The following is a 22,878-nucleotide window of genomic DNA, read 5'->3' on the forward strand; positions in this document are numbered from 1 at the left end:
TTTACTGTCTATTATTTTCTCTTTGACAAAAAAATTTCCGCTTATCCATTGTTTAACATTATGAATTTTCTTTTATTTTTATTTTTTTTATTATTTATATTTATTTATATGTAAGACTAATGGTTGAGGTCTTATTATAGTTTTTTTTAGTAACTTCCATTAGTGACCAAAGTCGTGATCATCCCAACTGCTACACTACTAGAAGACTAGTCAGACTGGAAGCAACGGCAACAAGTTTCCATTATTACATGGAGCCACATATAGGCCTAGAAAGTTTCCATTGTTACCACCATGCACATACATGAGATTTTCCATAAAATTCATGTGTTTGAAGATTCTGGATCTAGCTAGCATCTTGCTTAATTTGTCAGGTTTCTATCTTCTGAATGAATTGCCTAAAAGGATATGTAGCCCCTACAACTTACTTTATGAAGCGAGCTATGTGGTTCCTGCATTGCATGGACATCGGCCATTGACAATGCTCGTCAATATTCTCACATCAAGATTTTGATTTTCAGATCACGATTCTGATTTTCAAATCATTAAATGTATGAATGTTTTATTTATTGTGAAAATATTTTAGTGTAATGAACGAGGTTTAAATGTCTCTTTTATGCACAAAATTTTACTTGTTTGTTTTGTTTTCATTATTTTATTCTACAAAAAATTTCTAAAGACTATGAACGTTTGCACATATCTACTTTATTAGATCACTAACTGCATGATATTCGTACAAATCAAATATATTGAAAAATTTCCATCAAAATACTCTTAGTTGGGAATTTCTAAAACTTGCCCAAACAATTTCATGCACACAGAAACGATTATATGTAGTCCCAAATACACCATCATAGTCGAGCCTATTAATGAGTTCTTTGTGTTCTATCGTTTTTGGAGTTATGATGCAATAAACTACCCCTTTATTGAGGTATCAAAGTCTAACTGATCTACATGGGAATAGTTTAACTTTGGGGTTTCCCTTCCTACGTTATACCCTCGTACTTGAAAGGGCCAAAATTTATTCAAACTAGACACTATTTCATAAGGGCACATTTCATTTCACTAGGTAAGATATACCATCTAACACTATTTCATAAGGGAACATTTCATTTCACCAGGTAAGATATACCATCTAACAAAAATTTGGAAATGGACTTTACTTAAAGCCCACATCTCCATCAATGTTTGAGAGACTCCAATTCTTGCTTAAATCGATTTTATGGAAAATCTAATTTATGTGATTTTTGTGTGGGCGTTAGGCTAAAAAATTATAAATCTCGTTAATTGAAGGATCTAATTAAATTATCAAGATACTATTATACACAATAATAGTAAATGTATGTCAGTCAATTGGTTTAGGTTTCAAATTGGAAGGGGTGTCAATTGTTGACAATCTGATGAAGGGATATGATAGGGGGATGAAGTCCTTCCATTTCTTTGGATAGTGGGAACTACTATCTTCCTATCTTGAAAGTTGAAACTTATCATTAATGTTACATCCAAGGAAAAATCTGCATGTTATCATGAATTATTAAACCTAGATAGGGTGGAGTGAATTTTGTTCTCATTATGAAATACTTGTAGCTATCAAGTTTTGTTAAGCACAATCAAGTTTTTTCGCATTTTCTTTTACCTTTTAATTTTTTTTTAAGGAGTATGTTTAATGTGTATGTGCCAACCTAGATCTATCTTAACTTTGATCTATCAAGCATAGAGAGGGGTCAAATCTCTCGAGGTAAAAACCTCTTATTTGAATGCAAAACATGAGGAAATGTTTGCACCTCAAGAGATTTGATCCCTCTCAAGGCTTGATAGATCTAGAGTTAAGATGGATCTAGGCTAGTTCCACTCGTGTGCATCCAAAGAAAATATAACAAACATATGATTAATTTTATCAATAATATGTAAATTCCTTTAATATTAGTATAATCATTTTAAATATGCTAAATATGTCTCAGATTAATTTGGTAATTTAATTTTAAATTTTCTTAGTTATCTCGAATTGTTGAGATGATACATATTTTTAATAAATTTAATTATGAAATAAAAATTCTGAATGTAAAGTGACAATGTAATAGTGTTGAATGATAGAAAATATGAATAATAAGAATATATGCAATTACAAATATTATTCATTGTGATTAATCTAAAACTATTTTGTTCTACTATTCTTATTGTCACCCTTGTTACTTTTTTCATCTTTTCATATCGATTATATGAAAAGGACATGTTACATTTTAAACCATTCAAATATTTAGATCTCGAGATACTATAGTAAAAAACATACCTTGTTTCTCTTTCTCTCCAATATTAATAGGTTGAAATACCATAATGCAAAAATCAATGTACATTGTCAATAATTTTTTGTGCTTACACTGAAATCAATCCACAATGTCAATCCAATAACTTTAAAATTAATCTACCATCATACATCGCATTACATCAAATTAGAAATCAAAATCTACACTGAAATCAATGCATATAATGCAAACAATCAAATAAAATTAGAAAATAACATTTAGACTAAAATTGATGCATTTAATACAAGAAATCAAATAGGATTAGAAATCAACATTTACACTCAAATCAATCATCTAGTGCAAGTAAGAAAATAATATTATAAACCAACGTCTACACTAAAATCAATGTGTCTAGAATAAGTAAGAAAATAGGATTATAAACCAACATCTACACTGAAATCAATGCATCTAGTGAAAACAATAAAATAGGATTCGAAATCACCATATACACTGAAATCAATGCATTTAGTGCAAGCCATCAAATAGGATTAGATACAATCTACACTAAAATCAATGCATATAGTGCAAGCAATAAAATAGGATTAGAAATCACCTTCTACACTGAACTCAATGCATTTAGTGCAAGAAATCAAATAGGATTAGAAATCATCTAAATTGAAATCAATTCATCTAGTGAAAACAATAAAATATCATTCAAAAACAATATCCACACTAAAATAAATGCATCTAGTGCAAGCAATCAAATAGGATTAGAAATCACCATCTACACTAAAATTAATGCATCTAGAGCAAAAATTCTTCTTTCCTCTCTCCCTGCTCCATATATATTTTTATATCCCTCCATATTTCCTTCTTTGTCTCTCTATCACGACCCCCCAAACACACATTCTCTCTCACTCCATATCTATAAATCTATCTATCAATCCCTCCCTCTCTCCATCTCTCTCTTCTTCCCTCTCTACACTTTCCATGTATATATCTATCTCCATTTGTCTCTTTATATCACCCCCAAAACATACACTCTTGTTCTCCAATCTATCTATCTATGCCTCCCTCCTCTCCCTCTCTCTCTCTTCCCCTTCTCTCCCTATCCCCTGCTTCTATCTGTATTCCCTCTTTTTCTCCTCTCTCCCTCCCTCTTCATCTTTCTTATCACTCCCTCCCTCTCTACATCTTTCTCTCTCTATTTATTTCTTCTTTCCTCCCTCTATCTCCCCCTCCAACTCTATCTCTCTTTCCCTCCCTCTCTCCACTCTCTCACGTCATCTCCCTCTTCATGCACCTCTCTTCGTTTCCCTCCTACCTCGCTCTCTCTCTCCCTCTCTCTCTCACTCCCCACCTTCCAACTATATTACTAGATCCCTCCCTCTCTCTTGTCTCCTTCTCTCCCACATTCTCTCCATATGTCCTTGTTTTTCCTCTTTATCTCACCCCTAGTGATACACTCTCTCTTTCCATATCTCCCTTGTCATTCCCTCTCTCTCTCTCTCTATTTCTCACTCTTTATGTATTTATTTTTCTCTCCCTCCTCTCTCCCTCACTCTCTCATTCTCTCTCTCAAGTTCGTTGTCTCGTACCTCCTTTCCCTCCCTTTCTACCTACATCTCTCTTCCCCATTACTCTCTCTCTCTCTCTCTCTCTCTATCCATCTCTCTCTCTTTCTCTCTCTCTCTTCCCTCTAATCCTATCCCTTTCCTCATTACTCTCCTCCTCTCTATCAAGTCATTCCTCTCGTTCTCCCTCTCTCTCCCTTCCTCTCCTACCTCCCTCTCTCTTCCCCCAACTCTCTCTTTCTTTTCCCTACAAACATCTCTCTCTCTCTCTCTCTCTCTTTTCCCTTGAATCCTCTCTCTTAACCCATCACTCTCTCTCCTCTCCAGCTATGTTACTATATCCCTCCCTATCTCCTTCTCTCCCCCTAGATATTTATCCCTCCCTCTCTCCTCCTCTCTCCCAAGTCCTCATCGTCATCCTTCCTATCTCTCCCTTTCTCTCCTACCTTCCTCTCCCTTCCCCATCTCTCTCTCTCTTTGCCCTACGATCCTCTCACCATCTCCCTCTCTCCTTCTCTCTTCCACACATCCATGTTTGTGTCTCCCTCTCCCTCTCTTACCCTTATCTATCTCTCTCACTCCTCTCCCTTTCTCTCTCTTCATTCATACCCTCCCCTCTCGTTCACTTTATCTCTATCTCTCCATTGTCACTACCCCTATCTCTCCACCTCTATCACTCTATGTCTTTGTTCTTCCCTCCCATATATATCTAGAGTAAATATATTATAATACAACAAATTTAATATTATATTAATCCAAAGCTATTACATTTAATAATATTAATATTATAATATATTAATATGATTATTAGATTTAATAATAATAATAATAATCTTTTAATATTAAAATTATAGTTTATATATATATATATATATATATATATATATATATATATATATGGTATTAATAATAATTTGGTCCATGGTATTTGGTCCATAGGCTTCACTAAAATAAAACATAGGTTTATGGAGTAAATATAAAAAGAGGTTTAATTTAATCACCATACCTCTAGTTTATTTATAATTTTATTGATTTATCATACCTCTTTTATTTACCATGGTATTTGGCCCATATACTTAGTATATAATTAGATGTTGATTTTTAATCATATTTGATATATTTTTATTTATTTACCATACGTATTTATACCTCTTTCATAAATATTGTATTTGGCCCATGGTATTAAAAATTATTTGTCTCATGGTATTTGGCCCATAGGATTCACCTAAATAAAATCTCTTTTTAGGTTTCTTAAATATAAAGAGTTTTATGGTGTAACTATAAAATTATTTTTTATTTATTTACCATACCTCTCGAGTAAATACTAAAAAAGGTAGCCTTTGTAAACCTCTTTATATTTTAAATTTATATTGCGTTTATACATAATGATAATTATATTGATTTAAAAATGTTAAATGTTAAATGTCAAACATTAAGTTTAAGTTTACATGTTTACGGTTTTATGTGAGATCTCCCTACATCAAATTAATACATATGGTTTTTTCTTTTTAGACATTCATTTTACAAATATTTAATTAAAATGAGTATTAAAATATTTTGGAGTAGGATTTTCGATTCTTTGTATTGAATCAATCTTTTTTATTTTGATTTAAACTTTAATGTGGTGATTTTTTTTGTTAGATGTAAGTTTATGATCCATTCTAATTCACTTATATGATAAAAAAGATATTAAACACATTCACGATTTAAGATTCAAGTGAATGCTTTGGTCGACATTCGCTAAATTAATTTTTTATTAGTTTTTTTAAACATGAAATACTTACACATCGGGTCATATTGGGATGTAGAATGAACCTCTCTATGAAACAAGGGTAATGGTTTGAAAGTATATGGTTTAACATGTGATCAATTTTTTTCATGGTTGGTAGGACTATACTAGCTAGGATTACATGTAAAAATATGTAGAATTGGATCTAATGGTTTCTATGAAAGTACCATACGTTGCTTAGACAACTTATTTAAATATTTATTTCTATAAATAAAATTATAGATTTTGATGTTTTATGTTTTTTCTCTGAGGAACCGAAAGTGAATATATTGTTGGGTTGTGTTATATTCTTTCCACGTAGTTAATAGGGGGTTTGAAGGGCACTCGTAACCCCACTTTATGGGCTTGGACCATATGTTAGGTTGGGCGGACCTACCTATGGTTTTGTGCATGATTTTCGCACATGTTTTTTGGACGCGATGGTTTTCGGTCCATGGTATTGGATGCGATGGTTTTCAGTCCATGGTATTGGATGCTTTGGCATGTATAAATATGTATTGTAACATTGAACGGAACATAATGAAAAATCAAGCTCGTAGTCCCAGTTTTGGGATCCAGGGAAAAATCTCTGTGCATATGTGTTTTATGGGTTATGCTCTCACATTGTTTATTCTCTTTGTTTAAGAATTCGTATGCAGGTAATTTTTGTACAGGGTTAAAACCTACATTTGGTATCAGAGCTGTTTTGGCTTCAAGGGGATGCCTTTGTCGCTGAGGGGTTTCACTCGGGCCTGTGGTAGACCCTGTTCAGTGGGAGATTTGCGAGATCGATTCTGGTGGTGAAAGAAGATGGCGAGCAGTGCAAAGATAGAGATTGAGAAGTTCAATGGTCAGAATTTTGAGTTGTGGAAACTCAAGATGGAGGATCTGTTGGTGGATAAAGATTAGTGGATCGCGGTAGATCCGGGTACTAAACCATCGGGAGTGACCGATGAAGAATGGAAGAAGTTGGATTGGAAGTAAAAGAGCACAATACAATTATGTGTCTCAGATTTAGTATTGCTGAATGTATCAGGGGAAGCTACGACAAAGGCTTTGTGGGTCAAGTTAGGGACTTTGTACCAATCTAAGTCTCTGGTGAATAAACTGTCCTTGTGGAAAAAGCTGTATAACCTGAGGATGAAAGATGGAGACTCGGTGACAGAGCATCTGAATGCGTTTAATACTGTGGTAAGTAAGTTATTATCTGTTGATATTTCAGATAAAGATAAGTACATCAATCTGTTGTGTTCTCTTCCAGATTTGTGGGATAGTCTGGTTATTGCAATAGGTAGCAATGCAACTGCTTTGCAGTTTGATGAAATAGTCTCAGCCTTGCTGACATAAGAGATGAGACGGAAAAATATGGACAACCAGAATGGTGATGCCTTGTCTGTACGAGGATGGTCCCAGAACAAGAACAAAAATAAGTCATCGAGTGGGAGATCTGAATCTAGAGGGAGATCTAAATCTCCCGGAAAACCTGCAAAGGTGGTGTGCTGGAAATGCGGAAAGGAAGGGTACTTCAGAAGGGATTGTAAATCTAAAGCTCCTGATAAAGGAAAGGGATCTGATGATGCTCCTTCTGCAGAGGCGAAAACCACCTTAAATGAAGGTGGGGATGTGTACTTGGCTTCTTCAAGTACACATGTAGATCATGAGGCATGGTTGATTGACTCAGGTGCATCCTTTCACTTCACTCCCCATAGAGAGTGGTTTTGCGAGTATGAGAAATACGATGGTGGTGATGTCTTCTTAGGAGATGATAGGAAGGCTAGAATCATTGGTCGAGGAAAAGTAAAGTTGAAGTTGCATGGTGGAAGGGTTAGAACACTTCCAGGTGTTCTACATATTCCTGCATTGGCCAGAAATCTGATTTCTGTAAGCAAGTTGGATGATGCAGGTGTAAAGACGGTGTTCGAGAAAGATACCTGCAAGATGGTTCGAGGAGCACTGATATTAATGGGGGGAGTTCGGATTCGAACTTTGTACAAGCTGCAAGGTAGCACTGTTGTTGATGGGTGCAATAGTTCTATGGTTCCTGAAAATGGAGTAGAGAATCTAGTGGTCTCTCGAGAGAAGACCATGTTGTGGCATCAAAGGCTTGGACATATTGGAGAGAAGGGCCTTCGAATACTTCATGGTAAAGGTATGGTAGAAGGTATGAATAATAGCTCTCTGGATTTTTATTTCTGTGAAAATTGTGTATATGGGAAGCAGAATCGGGTGAGTTTCCCCTCTGGTGGTAAGAGGACGAATAAGATATTAGAGCTTGTGCACAGTGATGTGTTTGGACCTGTGAAGGTTCCATCACTGGGTAAGTCTGTGTACTATGTATCATTCATAGATGAATTCTCAAGGAATACATGGATATATTTTCTTAAGAAGAAATCTGAAGTCTTTGACAGGTTTAAAGAATTTAAGGCTCTGGTGGAAAATCAGACAGAGAAGAAGATAAAGGTGTTGAGGACAGATAATGGTGGAGAATTTTGCAGCAAGGAATTTGAAGAATTTTATAAGAAGTGTGGTATAGCACGGCAGAAGACTACTCCATATACACCTCAGCAAAATGGAGTCGCAGAAAGAATGAACAAGACGTTGATGGAAAGGGCAAGAAGCATGCTCAGTGGTGCCGGGTTAGGACAGAAATTCTGGGCAGAGGCAGTGGATACTGCATGTCACCTGATCAACATATCACCTTCATCAGCGTTGGAGGATAAGACTCTACAAGAAGTATGGACTGGTAAGAAACCCTCTCTTTCACATCTAAGGGTATTTGGATGTGATGCATTTGTACATGTTCGAAAGGAGAAATGAACCAAGTTGGATAGTAAATCTGAAAAGTGCATCTTTATTGGGTATAAGGATGGTTTAAAGGGTTATAAGCTTTGGAACCCAGTCACACGGAAGGTTGTGTACAGTCAAGATGTGTTGTTCAGAGAGGTAAAAGATGTTATTCAACATGAAGTCCAACCAAAGGAACCTGAGAATATAGAGTTTGAGCCAAAGGAGGAAGAATCAGACTCTGCAGCAGAGGAGGAATCAGAAGATGAAGAGCCACAAACTCCGGCTGTGAGAAGATCAGTTCGAGAAAGAAGGCAGCTAGAAAGGTATAGTCCATCTGCTTTCAGTTCAAATTTTGCTTTGTCTGTTACTGATAATGATCCCAGAACTGTGAAGGAAGCAGTGGATTCAGAGGATGGAAAACTCTGGAAAGAGGCCATGGTCGATGAAATGGCATCTTTGCACAAAAATGAGGCTTGGGATCTGGTGGAGTTGCCGGCTGGAAGGAAACCCATTGGCAGCAGATGGGTGTTCAAGAAGAAGACAAATGTAGAAGGAAAGGTGGAGAAATACAAAGCTCGGTTAGTAGCAAAAGGTTATTCCCAGGTGTCGGGAATTGATTTTGGTGATATTTTTTCTCCTATTGCCAAGGTAACTTCTATTAGATTACTTTTATCTGTTGCTGCTGCTTTTGATTTTGAGGTAGAACAGATGGATGTGAAGACAACATTTCTTCACGGGGTTTTGGAAGAGGAAATCTACATGAAGCAACTTGAAGGCTTTGCGGTGAAGGGTAAGAAAGAACTGGTATGCAAGTTAAAGAAGTCTCTGTATGGGTTAAAACAGTCACCAAGGATGTGGTATCAGAAATTTGATACATTTATACGGGGACTTGGCTTCACCAGAAGCAAAGCAGATCATTGTGTGTATTTTAAATTAATTGGTGACCATATTATTTATCTGGTCTTGTATGTGGATGATATGTTGCTGGTTGGAAATGACAAAGAAATTATCCAGGATTTGAAGACCCAATTATCCTCCAAATTCGACATGAAATATCTTGGTGCTGCAAACTATATTTTGGGCATGGAAATTAAAAGAGATCGATCAAAGAGGAAGCTCTGGTTAAACCAGAGGAAGTATGTCGGGACAATACTCCAGAGGTTTAATATGCAGGATAGTAAACCGGTGAAGGTTCCTATTCCTGTAGGTGTGAGGTTATCTGCTGAACAGTGTCCCAAGACACAAGAAGAGGAAGAGGACATGTCCTGTGTTCCATATGCAAGTGCAGTGGGTAGCTTGATGTATGAGGGGAAAGTACCCCGAGGATCCTTTGGGTTAAGACTCTACCAGACTGAAAATTGCTTATTCAAAGAAACACACACACAGCCATTATCTTTACTGTAAGAAAATTCTAATGTTGAGGGTACGTACCTAAGGTCCTACGTTCAAGAAGGCCTTTAGGGTCCAAACCCTTCTTGGATTTCCCTTCTTCTCCTTTGACCTGTAAAACAAACAAATCAAAGAACACAGTAGTACATGGACAAATACTTATATATAAACCATCTTTATGCTACAAAGTTAGTTATAAAAATCTTTAAGTAACTACTTGCATAAGAATTCAAGACAAAAATCTCATAAGCATAAAGAAAGATTGTTTCGGGAACCAAGACGTGTTTCTTTATATAAAGGCAAGTAAAGTACATATAACGGAAAGATTTCACTTGAAACACCTTCAGCAGGCTCCAAGCAAAGCTTCCTCCCAGATTCGTTCTAGCCTCAAGCCTCCAACAAGAGCTCCTTCCAAGTCTTACTCAATGGTGATATAAATGATGAATGATCACCAATACACATGGAAACAAGGGTTTCCTATGCAAAATGGGGGAAGTGCAAAAAGCACCAAGGACTTCAGACCTGGTCTAAGGGGAAAATCTCAGCATAATAATCTTGCTCTCTTTTCTCTCTCCTTTGGCCTTCCCTTTGATGTCTTTTTATACCATCTCCAAAGTAGTTTTTTAGTTAGGAGTTGGTTGGGAACAGTTGGGCCACGGGCACTAACAGGTGATCAGCAGGTAAAACCCCCGATCTCTGCCCGAAAATAAGGAATTTTTTTTTTTTTTTAAGTGTTTTAATACATACATGCGGGTTGGGTATACACAGACCCACGTGTACACGCGTTTAACTCAGGACAATGTCGCGTATAAGGGATAAAACACTATTTTTTAAATTTTAGGACCAGGTCTGGAAGGAGGGGTTGCCCTAGGCCATGAGTGCAGCATCACAAACCATAAGAGTGAGATTTGGAGCTATAACAGATGCCCCCTAATATATGAGGTCAGAAGGGGAACATGATGGCCGAAATATATTATGTAAGTACATGGAAAGGAACTCTGTCGAGAAACCGAGGAGGACTTCACCAGAATTTAGCCTGCCAAGCCACCAAAAGGAGATCAGAAAGAAACACTGTCTGAGGCGGGCATACCCATGCTCAGAAAAAGTAAAGCATGTCCGCATGTCAAGTACAAGCGGATCCACTAAGTATACAAGTATAAATGACTAGAAGATACATAATGGATCATCTCATCATAATGAGCAAGTACATGTCTGAATATCACATATATAAGACTGTCAATGATGTTGAAAGATGCAACGGATCACTGATATCAAAAACTGATCCCAAAAGGTACCAACTGAACATGATGGAATAGGATGGTACTACACTGCAAACTCAGGTGCCAGCATATAGAATGTCGCCATGACTGACTGCAACATATAAGGTGGAATGGTATCAACTAGCAGCAACAGGAGCAACTGTCAAGTGAACCAATGAATGCTGATACAACCTGAGGTCTTCACCGCCCGCCGTGGTACATTTCTACACTATGGGAATAAATGATCTGAAGTTGACCATGTGAGAAATCGTTTGATTACCGGTCATTGATGTATACCGTTAACAAACGCGAGACTACTCACCGATAATGATCATGAGCGTCAAGGTACCTAGTACAATCTAACAAGTGCGAATAGATGAGCTGAAGTCGAACACCTGTAAGAATCTATCGATCAGGAGACAATGATGGTTTCCCACTGTCGATAGCAAAGGATCTGCCACTAATGACTGCAAACCCCAAGGTACTGCCAAATGGACTCTAGATCTTTGCCCTAGAGCAATGAGTCGGAGTCGATAGGGAAAGATCCACTAGAAGGAAGGCATTAAGGCATCCTCCATCAATCTAGCGCAAGTGTAACCCGTAGGCCAATAATGTGGAAGGAATCGGACGAAAAAGATGTAGTAACCCAACCGAAGTACGTTTCCGGCGTACACAAGATGTGGCTAGCGCACGGCAGAAACCCTCTGAACCAACCAATAATGAAAGCTGACACGGAGGCGAGGTATCCACCAATAGGGTCAAATGGAAACCAAGGTATTGCACGAATCCCAATGTGTGATAATGTATGTTGATGTCGAACACAAGGGAAACCACTCAGTCAAAGACCCATGATACTGATCGATCCTGAGCACAAGGTGACCTATCAATAATGAAAATAGGGCCAGGGTGCGGCTGTAGGCCTGTCCTCAGAGCAAGGTGTCGTCGTCGATAAGGACAAGACCTGCCAGCAAGAAGTCAATGGGGACCTTCTCAAACCGGCACGAGTAAAGGACCAATATAACTGATGTGATGATAGACATGATACTGACAACCAGGGATGGCCGACTGAAAAATGAGTCAAGAGACACCTCAGAGAGGTCAACTCAGGCTAACTTCCCTTGAACAAAAGCACGACACAATGTGACTATCTGGCAGCATATGATGACTCTGTATAAGTTCGCCATGCAGGAGGCACGAACGAACCCTCCATATGATTGGAAGAGATAACAAATTGGGGGAGAACTGACTCAACAACAAGGTTATGGCATACCTAAGTCAAACTAAATCCCACCCATGCGAAGGAGACTTTGTTTTGAGTGTTTTGTTCAAGGGCGACACGACTGACTCTAGCTGCCAACAATAAATGGAAATAACGTCCCTGTTCCCGCTCTTTTTTGGAATATTTAATTTTTTTGTCTTTTTCTATTAAGTCGGAAAAAGAATAAAAGAATGCTATGGTACAGTGGAAAGAACGAGTGTCGGTGAAACAGATGATCTAGTTCCTGGGAAAGGAACGTTCCTATGCTCAATGCAGGGAGGTGAAAACTGGTCAGTGACACTCAGAGGTATGTTCCTTCCACGGATCAGGGTATGTCAAGCTACAGAAGTCAAAGGTATGCAAGGTTGATTTTTCAGACGTCATGGTCAAAAGTTGGCTTAAACACGAGTCCAAGTGAAGCCGGCTCTAGGCCAAAAGGTGCAAATGGTCAACATGTAATGCAGAAGTACAACTTGACACACATAGGAGCCTCTAGGATATAAGGCCAGAACGAAGCGAAGAAGCAAAGAGGAATGAGTCCTCAATGCATAAGTCATGGCGGGACTACAGAGGACTCCCGAGCCTAGGGACAAAGATCAGCATGAGTGCCAAGTGACAACAAGGTACTAACTAGGGCACCCATGATAAGGTAGGCTCTACCACACAAGTCATGATACTTCTAAGCAATGAGAAGGTTCCGCACCATAACTTGGTGGGGTCGATCCTAAGGCAAAATGGGAAAGGAAACTGATAAATGCACAATGCAGGCGGAAAAACCTAACCTATATGCCAGTTTCGAGAACCAATACCTGTCAGAATGGACCAACCATAAACTTCCAAAGGAGAAATATTTCAAGTTCTGTAAACATAAATAAGAACACTATACGAGAAGTTAATGCATCTCACATATAAACTTCATGTAAAATCTTTGTGTTATAGAATACAAAACTTGAAAATGCGTACCTCATATATACAATATGGTATAGGGAACCACGCAGCCTTGCGGCTTACGCATAATAGTTCTACTGAACAAACCCCTTGCAGGGCTCAGGCCAAGGGCTCCTTTGGTAGTCATAACTCATGGCTTCAAAGAGTTCCTCGTGTGAAGGCAAAGCAAGATCTGAGAAATCATGAGAACTACGGAATTAAAGGGTCCCATGTCCCTATAGGAAGAATCTCTCGGTCAACTGTCGGGACCAAGTCCCAAGAAGGAGAATAATAAATCAAAGGATCCTTCTTAGAAGCGATTGAACATTGAGGATTCAATGCCACATAATTTACCCGTGGCGGGGGAGAGTCTACTTGAACACTTGGAACAAACCAAGGGGCATTCTGCAGTAAAGTCGAATTAGGGTGGTGATTATCAGATGCAAGCTGATCAATAGTGACAATATTCCCGTTATGAGGAAAGCACATTACTCGAAAGAGTGAAGACACCACAACATTCATAGCATAGACATAATCACACCCAAGTAGCATATTAAAGTCTAAAGGGCTATCAACCACCATCATATTGATTAAGACAGTCTTCCCACCTAAAGTGATAGGCAATTGAGGAAGAACACCCATAGATTCACCAGGCCTTCTATCATAGGCTAACAACTGACTCTGAGCTGTCAACAACTTTGGGGAACCCAAAGCTTTCCAAGTCAAAGAGGATATAATACTTGTAGAGGATCCTTCATCCACCATACATCGACAGACATTTGTGGAATTAACCCTGACCTTTATTTGGAAAGGTGCAGCGGAAGGAAGACGAGGCTCAACAAGACTATCCCAATCAAAGGAAACACTCTTAGAACTTGGAGGGGGAACATTTGAAGAAACCGGAATGCCCCCTATACTAGAAGACTCTGTACTAGAGATCAAACAAACTCTTTTGTTAGGCACTTCACCCCCCAAAAGAGGAGTGTAATCGGCCAGCGATTGCACTGGCTTTACCACATTATCAACCAATGGTTGATGGGATTGATGAGAAACCATATCAAGTCTAGGAGTAGAAGTACTTTCAGACTCAGACCATATCCTTTGAACCTCTGGAATACCAGGGCATAAATGAGTAAGATGGTCTCCCTTGCATATCTTACAAGGGAACTTAGGTTTAAAAATTCTATGTCCAGGTTTCTTATCAACATCCATTCCGCCAACATGACTAACAGTGGTTTGCGAAGAGTCCTGAACATGACTTGCAGAGGTCGGTGACTCTTTTCTAGTATGACTCGTAGTGACTAGACCTGTGCCCCCAGCATGACTTGCAGTGGCTGAAGACTCATCTTCAACATGACTAGCAGAGGTTGAGGATGAAGTGCTAGTATCATCTACAATGACTAGACTTGTGCCCCCAGCATGACTTGCAGCGGCTGAAGACTCATCTCCAACATGACTAGCAGAGGTTGAGGATGAAGTGCTAGTGTGACTTGCAGTGACTGAAGATTCATCTCCAACATGACTGGTAGAGGTTGAAGATGAAAGGATAGAATTATTCTTCTTCTTTCACTTCCTTTTTGTCCTCTTTTTAGATTTTTTGTTGCAAGAAGGAGGAGAAGAAGGAATCCCAGATTTCTCTTTGAAAGAAGATGAACAGTTAGCACCCATGTTATGCCCTTGAAATAAAGCAGTCAATTGAGAAGCTTCAAGAGCATTTGGAATATTCGGAGTGGACCACAGCCAAACGGGTAGTCCAACATTCAACCCAGGAATATTCAAAGTGGCCACCAAGGGAGTACCAACGTTTCCCAAGAAAGGAAACGCACAAGGATCCCCTTTGGGGAGGGTACCTTGGTTGGTTTCCACAGGAATAGTAGCCATATCTAACTGATCCAAAGACCCTTTCCCTTGCGGGAATATATAAATAACTCTTCAAAGAATATGGGTGAACAATCAAAACCTTTGCCCTTGAGGAGGCAACTCCACAACTGCTAAAAGAACGACCAAAAGCCTTTCAAGATCGGTAGAGTGGTAAGCGAGTCACTCAGACCACAAAGTCCAAAGGTGACTAGAAAAAAATACCTAAAGCCAAGTATATATAAGGAGCAAAGAGCACTCACTATAAAGTCCCTAAAGATACAACCAGTCAAACAACTTCCAAGTATTTCCGCTCCGGGTGATGAGGACCGGACACCAAAATACAAGAAAGTGGAGTCAGGGGCCTTCTGAAGATAGTCTGGGATAATGACGGCCCAGTCCTATCAGCGAAGGTAAGAGAGGAAGTTACGCTGACCTCCTAACAACAGCCTGCGCCGGTGCAAGCCCCCAAGCTTCGCAAGGGTGCCCTCCAGTAGTACTGTCAAGAGTGATGCAACGTCAACCTCAGGTGCCACGGGATTCCCCTCCGCAGCCACCTGTGTAGTTCCCTAGGAGAAGCAACTATGGATACCAACTCATCGCAGAAGCCAGGCAGAACAGTCGTGAGGTAAGTTCAGACAAGTAGGAGATGGGTATCTCTCTTCCATGTCTTCACAGACCCTCGTGCTTAACTCCCAGATCCGGAGCTTTCCTGGTCTCCCTAACGCTATTGGATTTTCCCTCGTTATTCAGACTCTTATGTTTGACGTTTTATGTCGCCTTGGAGAGGTAACTCTCCACTCGCCTAATCCAAGGACCTAAAATCCTAAACTTGTTTGTGTAACTGACTAAAACAAAACGTTCTAGTGGATTTTAATTAGCGCTTGATTTTATTAGGCTGTTCTTTAAGTCACAAGGTAATGGTGATGAAACTTGTGGTGTTTTTATGGACGCAAAAAGAAATTATCCTAACCACATGCACATGCACTTTTTGTTTTCGATGAAGAGCAATTTCTATAGGGTTCAGAGGTACTTCAAATTAAACAAAGTTTTTTGCTTTCTTTTCAAACTCCACACTCACAAAAGCTAGCAAAACTATGCATGCCTAAAAGGGGATGCTAATGCAAGACTATATGTGAATGCAAGATTTTAAGACCACTCTAAAAACAAAGAAGGAAAGTTGCTCACTTATCAAATTTGTCTTGCCACTAAAATGCTTAGATAGAAGATGATGTGCTACCAATCATTTTGTCCAAACAATAAAAACAAGTTCTAAGATAAACACAAAGAACTTTCACTTCGCAAAAAAGGAAATCAAATGAAAAGCAAGTTTAAGAAAGCGAAACTCAAAACTTTCAAAAGATTTTCCTTCAATCAAACCAAGAAGTGTTTTTCAAAGAATGCTCTCAAAAATACTGACACCAATGATTGATGAATAGGCAACCAAACACTTTTGTGAATTGACACCTTTCAAATGATGAAAACCAAACAAAAATAAATGTGTTTGAAATCGCTCATGACAATCAAAAGCAGCAATGAAAGTCCAAAAGATCAAAAGACAAGTTTCAAGAAAATGGTAACAAACAACTTTCCCAAAATGAAGGAGCAATTGGTCACAAAAATGGTTTCGTTAAACAAACAAAAGGGTCATCAAAACAAAATGAACACAAAGATTGAATCCAATCTTCCTACTCTGCCAAAACAGAGCAGTCAAGATTCTTAACCAGAAATCTTGTGTGTCAAAAACAATGACGCTTGCAATCAACGAAAACAAGACTAATACTCCTTATAACTAGAGAGAGTTTAGAACAAGATGCCCCCTATTAAACAGAGGACTGTTACAGGAAAATGACTACTTCAAACTGACCCAAACCACCAGACAAACATTCAACAAAAAGAAAATTTACAAATCTTGAAAATTATATAATATACGTGCCTGCAGTGATGTGTGGAATGCGTGTACACGCGACTGTAACTGAGGAAACTCGCGTATACGCAGGTTCACTTAGTTAAAATTGCATATATACGCTTCTGTAATCCAGAAAAACAGCGTATCTAAAGGTTTTCAAGAAAAATAAAAAATACAGACTGAAAAAAAAAACTAGAAAAGCTTAGAGTCCAAGAACAGATCAGACAGTCAGAGCCAGCAAATAGAGGGGTTGAGCCTTGATTGGCTTGAAGACTACCCAAACTAGGAACAACAAGAGTGTTGTTCCCCAGCGGAGTCGCCAATTCTGGTTGAGGGGAAAGTACCCCGAGGGTCCTTTGGGTTAAGACTCTACCAGACTGAAAATTGCTTATTCAAAGAAACACACACACAGCCATTATCTTTACTGTAAGCAAATTCTAATGTTAAGGGTACGTACCTAAGGTCCTACGTTCGAGAAGGCCTTTAGGGTCGAAACCCTTCTTGGAGTTCCCTTCTTCTCCTTTGACCTGTAAAACAAACAAATCAAAGAACACAGTAGTACATGGACAAATACTTATATATAAACCATCTTTATGCTATAAAGTTAGTTATAAAAATCTTTAAGTAACTACTTGCATAAGAATTCAAGACAAAAATCTCATAAGCATAAAGAAAGATTGTTTCGGGAACCAAGACGCGTTTCTTTATATAAAGGCAAGTAAAGTACATATAACGGAAATATTTCACCTGAAACACCTTCAGCAGGCTCCAAGCAAAGCTTCCTCCCGGATTCGTTCCAGCCTCAAGCCTCCAACAAGAGCTCCTTCCAAGTCTTACTCAATGGTGATATAAATGATGAATGATCACCAATACACATGGAAACAAGGGTTTCCTATGCAAAATGGCGGAAGTGCAGAAAGCACCAAGGACTTCAGACCTGGTATAAGGGGAAAATCTCAGCATAATAATCTTGCTCTCTTTTCTCTCTCCTTTGGCCTTCCCTTTGATGTCTTTTTATACCATCTCCAAAGTAGTTTTTTAGTTAGGAGTTGGTTGGGAACAGTTGGGCCACGGGCACCAACAGGTGATCAGCAGGTAAAACCCGCAATTTCCGCCCGAAAATAAGGAATTATTTATTTATTTTTAAGTGTTTTAATACATACACGCGGGTTGGGTATACACAGACCCGCGTGTACACGCGTTTAACTCAGGACAATGTCATGTATAAGGGATAAAACACTGTTTTTTAAATTTTAGGACCAGGTCTGGAAGGAGGGGTTGCCCTAGGCCATGAGTGCAGCATCACAAACCATACGAGTGAGATTTGGAGCTATAACAGATGTGTTGTTCAGAGAGGTAAAAGATGTTATTCAACATGAAGTCCAACCAAAGGAACCTGAGAATATAGAGTTTGAGCCAAAGGAGAAAGAATCAGACTCTGCAGCAGAGGAGGAATCAGAAGATGAAGAACCACAAACTCCGGCTGTGAGAAGATCAGTTCGAGAAAGAAGGCAGCCAGAAAGGTATAGTCCATCTGCTTTCAGTTCAAATTTTGCTTTGTCTGTTACTGATAATGATCCCAGAACTGTGAAGGAAGCAGTGGATTTAGAGGATGGAAAACTCTGGAAAGAGGTCATGGTCGATGAAATGGCATCTTTGCACAAAAATGAGGCTTGGGATCTGGTGGAGTTGCCGGCTGGAAGGAAACCCATTGGCAGCAGATGGGTGTTCAAGAAGAAGACAAATGCAGAAGGAAAGTTGGAGAAATACAAAGCTCGGTTAGTAGCAAAAGGTTATTCCCAGGTGTCGGGAATTGATTTCGGTGATATTTTTTCTCTTGTTGCCAAGGTAACTTCTATTAGATTACTTTTATCTGTTGCTGCTGCTTTTGATTTTGAGGTAGAACAGATGGATGTGAAGACAACATTTCTTCACGGGGATTTGGAAGAGGAAATCTACATGAAGCAACTTGAAGGCTTTGCGGTGAAGGGTAAGAAAGAATTGGTATGCAAGTTAAAGAAGTCTCTATATGGGTTAAAACAGTCACCAAGGATGTGGTATCAGAAATTTGATACATTTATACGGGGACTTGGCTTCACCAAAAGCAAAGCAGATCATTGTGTGTATTTTAAATTAATTGGTGACCGTATTATTTATCTGGTCTTGTATGTGGATGATATGTTGCTGGTTGGAAATGACAAAGAAATTATCCAGGATTTGAAGACCCAATTGTCCTCCAAATTCGACATGAAAGATCTTGGTGCTGCAAACTATATTTTGGGCATGGAAATTAAAAGAGATCGGTAAAAGAGGAAGCTCTGGTTAAACCAGAGGAAGTATGTCGGGACAATACTCCAGAGGTTTAATATGCAGGATAGTAAACTGGTGAAGGTTCCTATTCCTGTAGGTGTGAGGTTATCTGCTGAACAGTGTCCCAAGACACAAGAAGAGGAAGAGGACATGTCTTGTGTTCCATATGCAAGTGCAGTGGGTAGCCTGATGTATGCAATGGTATGTATTAGACCAGACATTGCACATGCAGTGGGAGTATTGAGCAGGTTTATGTCAAAACCTGGGAAGGAGCACTGGACAGCAGTGAAGCAGGTTTTTAGGTATTTGCGTGGCACTAGTGATTATGGTTTGTGCTACCAAGGAAGACCGGGATTGGACAGAGTGTTGGATATTCATGGCTTTTTTGATGCAGACTGGGCTGGAGATCTGGATCAGAGAAGATCTACAAGTGGGTATGTGTTTAACCTATTTGGAGGTGCAGTCGGTTGGATGAGTAAGAAACAATTTGTAGTGCCACTATCAACTACAGAGGCAGAATACATGGCAGCCACTCATGCAAGCAAGGAAGCAGTTTGGTTGTAGAGATTGTGTTCAAGTATGGGGTTAGTACAGGGAGCTATAAGAATAGACTGTGACAGCCAAAGTGCAATTTTCTTGGCAAAGAGCCCTGCTTATCATTCAAAGACAAAGCACATTGATGTTCAGTACCAATTTGTGAGGGATATGATAGAAGACAAAAAGGTGTTGCTGGTAAAGGTGGACACTTTGAAGAATACTGTAGATGCATTGACAAAATCTGTGAGCTTTGAGAAGTTCTCTTGGTGTAGAGAAGCAATGAGAATCTCAGGGCTGAAAAAATGACTAATCTCTCCTGTGGCCCCCTGTGGAAAGAAAACAACAAGTGGGAGATTGTTGGGTTGTGTTATATTCTTTCCACGTAGTTAATAGGGGGTTTGAAGGGCACCCGTAACCCCACTTTATGGTGTTCGGGGCAGCGCCCCGGAAAATTTTGGTTTTGGACCATATGTTAGGTTGGGCGGACCCACCTATGGTTTTGTGCATGATTTTCGCACATGTTTTTTGGACGCGATGGTTTTCATTCCATGGTATTGGATGCTTCGGCATGTATAAATATGTATTGTAGCCTTTAAAGGAACATAATGAAAAATCAAGCTGGTAGTCCCGGTTTTGGGATCCAGGGAAAAATGTCTGTGCATATGTGTTTTATGGGTTATGCTCTCGCATTGTTTATTTTCTTTGTTTAAGAATTCGTATGCAGGTAATTTCTGTACAGGGTTAAAACCTACAAATATTACCAGCGATATTTTTCGTTCCTCAATAGTGCAGGGGAAATATCAAGAAATTTGCAAGAATTACCTCAAACACCAAGATTTTTGTTAAAACATGTAATTTTTGGAAGTGGAGAGGATGTGAAAACTATGATTTGGTCGTCGTAGCACCGATATTGGATTCAACGTAGGTCAAAATATTAGCTCAAGTTATTGAAATGTAAATGGACTTAGATTTGAAGTATGGTACTTGACCTCTAATTTCTTTATCACATTTGAAACTTGTTGTAGAAGATACATCCACCCTCCAAAATTTTGGCCTACATCCAATTTCGAAGCCTCCCTTGAGAGTTTCACTTGATGGCTGCACATAATCGAGTTCACTCTGTGAGGTTGTGTGAGTCTTCGCAAACACCTTGCTTGTTCATTTCACCCAAGTTTTTGCATGTCAATGTCAAAGTCATTCTTGCGACCATGTTCTGGTCATGCGCAAGGTCTTCAGTTCGTGTGTACATGCTGTGTTCGCTATGAAAACATCTGTCGTACTCACACACAGAGTCACATTCATTATCGCGCAAGTGTCGTCACAGTCGACCAACGATCAATCACAAGTGTCACACTTGTTGCTTGCACCTTCGGTAAGTCATGTTGAACATGTGAGTCTAGATGGTTTGATTCATCTCATTGTCGAGTCATATAAGTGTGTGTTTGCAGGATCACATATGCATATTTCACTTGTTCAAACACTTAGTCATTTTGCTGAATTTCTGACAACCAGACTCCCATCTGATAGCTAGGTCATCATCTCACCATCGACTCGATTGACTGCCACCCAGAAAAATGTAAAAGCACCAAGAAATTCATTTCAAGTTGCACTTCCCGTAGGCAGATCAATCAACCTTCATGCTGGTCAACCAGAGAGTTTGACTCGACAACCACCTTGGGACACATTCCCCTCAATATTTGTGCAAATGCTACAGATCTTAACCTCTCCGCTAGCTAAGAAAATTGCATAGACAAGGCGGAAATAAACCTAGTCCTTGTCCCTACCTCTCTCAGAAAATTATGGAGTTTTTCTAGCCAGTCCTCCTGACAATCGACTGACTGCTCACCAAGAAAATTGTACAGTTTTCATGAGCAGGACCTCTACTACCCAATAGTCTACTCAGCTCACAATCTGTGTAGAGGTGATCAATAAGCTAGCCTCCCAGCATCAACATGGTTTTTCCCACTGGTAGATCCCAACAATTGACTACCAATTCCCTCGACGAATTGCGTAGTTTTTGCAGCTAATTTCAAGCAGTTAACTACTAGTTCCTGTTATGAAACCAGCTCAAGAAAAGATAGAAAAGATAGATCACCGCCTTAGAATTCAGCCTCTTCGAGGGGGCAACCTCCTTTACAATACATAAATGAACAATTCTTGGATGATACAAATGAAAAGAGCTCCTTTCTATATATAGGAGTCTAAGGGGTCATAACATAACCAGAGCCGACATAACAATAATAATGTAAGGGCACAATAATAACAATGGTGGGCTTCTATGGGGCACATTAGTAACAATATGGGCACTACATGGGTACATCAATATAATAAGTGGGTTGTACTAATAACAATAAGGGGTTACACTAGTAGTATAGGGGCCTAGCATGCCCCTCTCCTTCAAAAAGCGTTGTCCTCAACGCTTGAGTAGTTCTTGATGCTTCTGTATAAAATTCTTGTCCTCCCATGTGGAATCTTCAGCGGGTAGGTTCTTCCACTTAATGAGATACTCTAAAATTGATCGATTTCGTAGCTGTCGGGTTCTTGTTTCTGTGACTTCTCCAGGTTCCAATATGATTTTTCCTTCCTTTTCAATAGCTGGCAATATTGTTTGAATAGGGATATTTTGAAAGTTTTGAATAAGTGGCCATACTTCTTTGTCCTTCTTCCATTCATCCCTTACTTCGTTTATCCAATCTGGTTGGATAATAGAAATAGCACAAAACAATGCTTCCACATCCTCATCCTTGAAGAGTCTTCCCATTCGGTAAGGTCGCCATTTTTTAAGTGCATGTAGTATTGCCAACGTTTCCTTCTCATAAATAGCTTACTTTAGATGTAGTAGTAAAAATACCCAATCGACTACATCAAAACATTTTTCACTATGATGTTGATCTACCTGTTGTTTCATTTGATTTTGCACGGAAGTGGTGCTATCTTTTAAAAGTTGGAGAACTTGTTGTTGATGCTCGATGTGATCTTTCACTGCTTGAACCTCTTTCTTCTTGATATGTCCTTCTATCTTTAGATTTTGAGGAGTGGTAATTTCTTCCAATCCTTTACAAG

The sequence above is a fragment of the Pinus tabuliformis genome, chromosome 2_1 (assembly GCF_031772625.1).
Source record: "Pinus tabuliformis cultivar Carrire ecotype Pingquan chromosome 2_1, CPIR1, whole genome shotgun sequence".
In the NCBI taxonomy this organism is placed as follows: Eukaryota; Viridiplantae; Streptophyta; class Pinopsida; order Pinales; family Pinaceae; genus Pinus; species Pinus tabuliformis.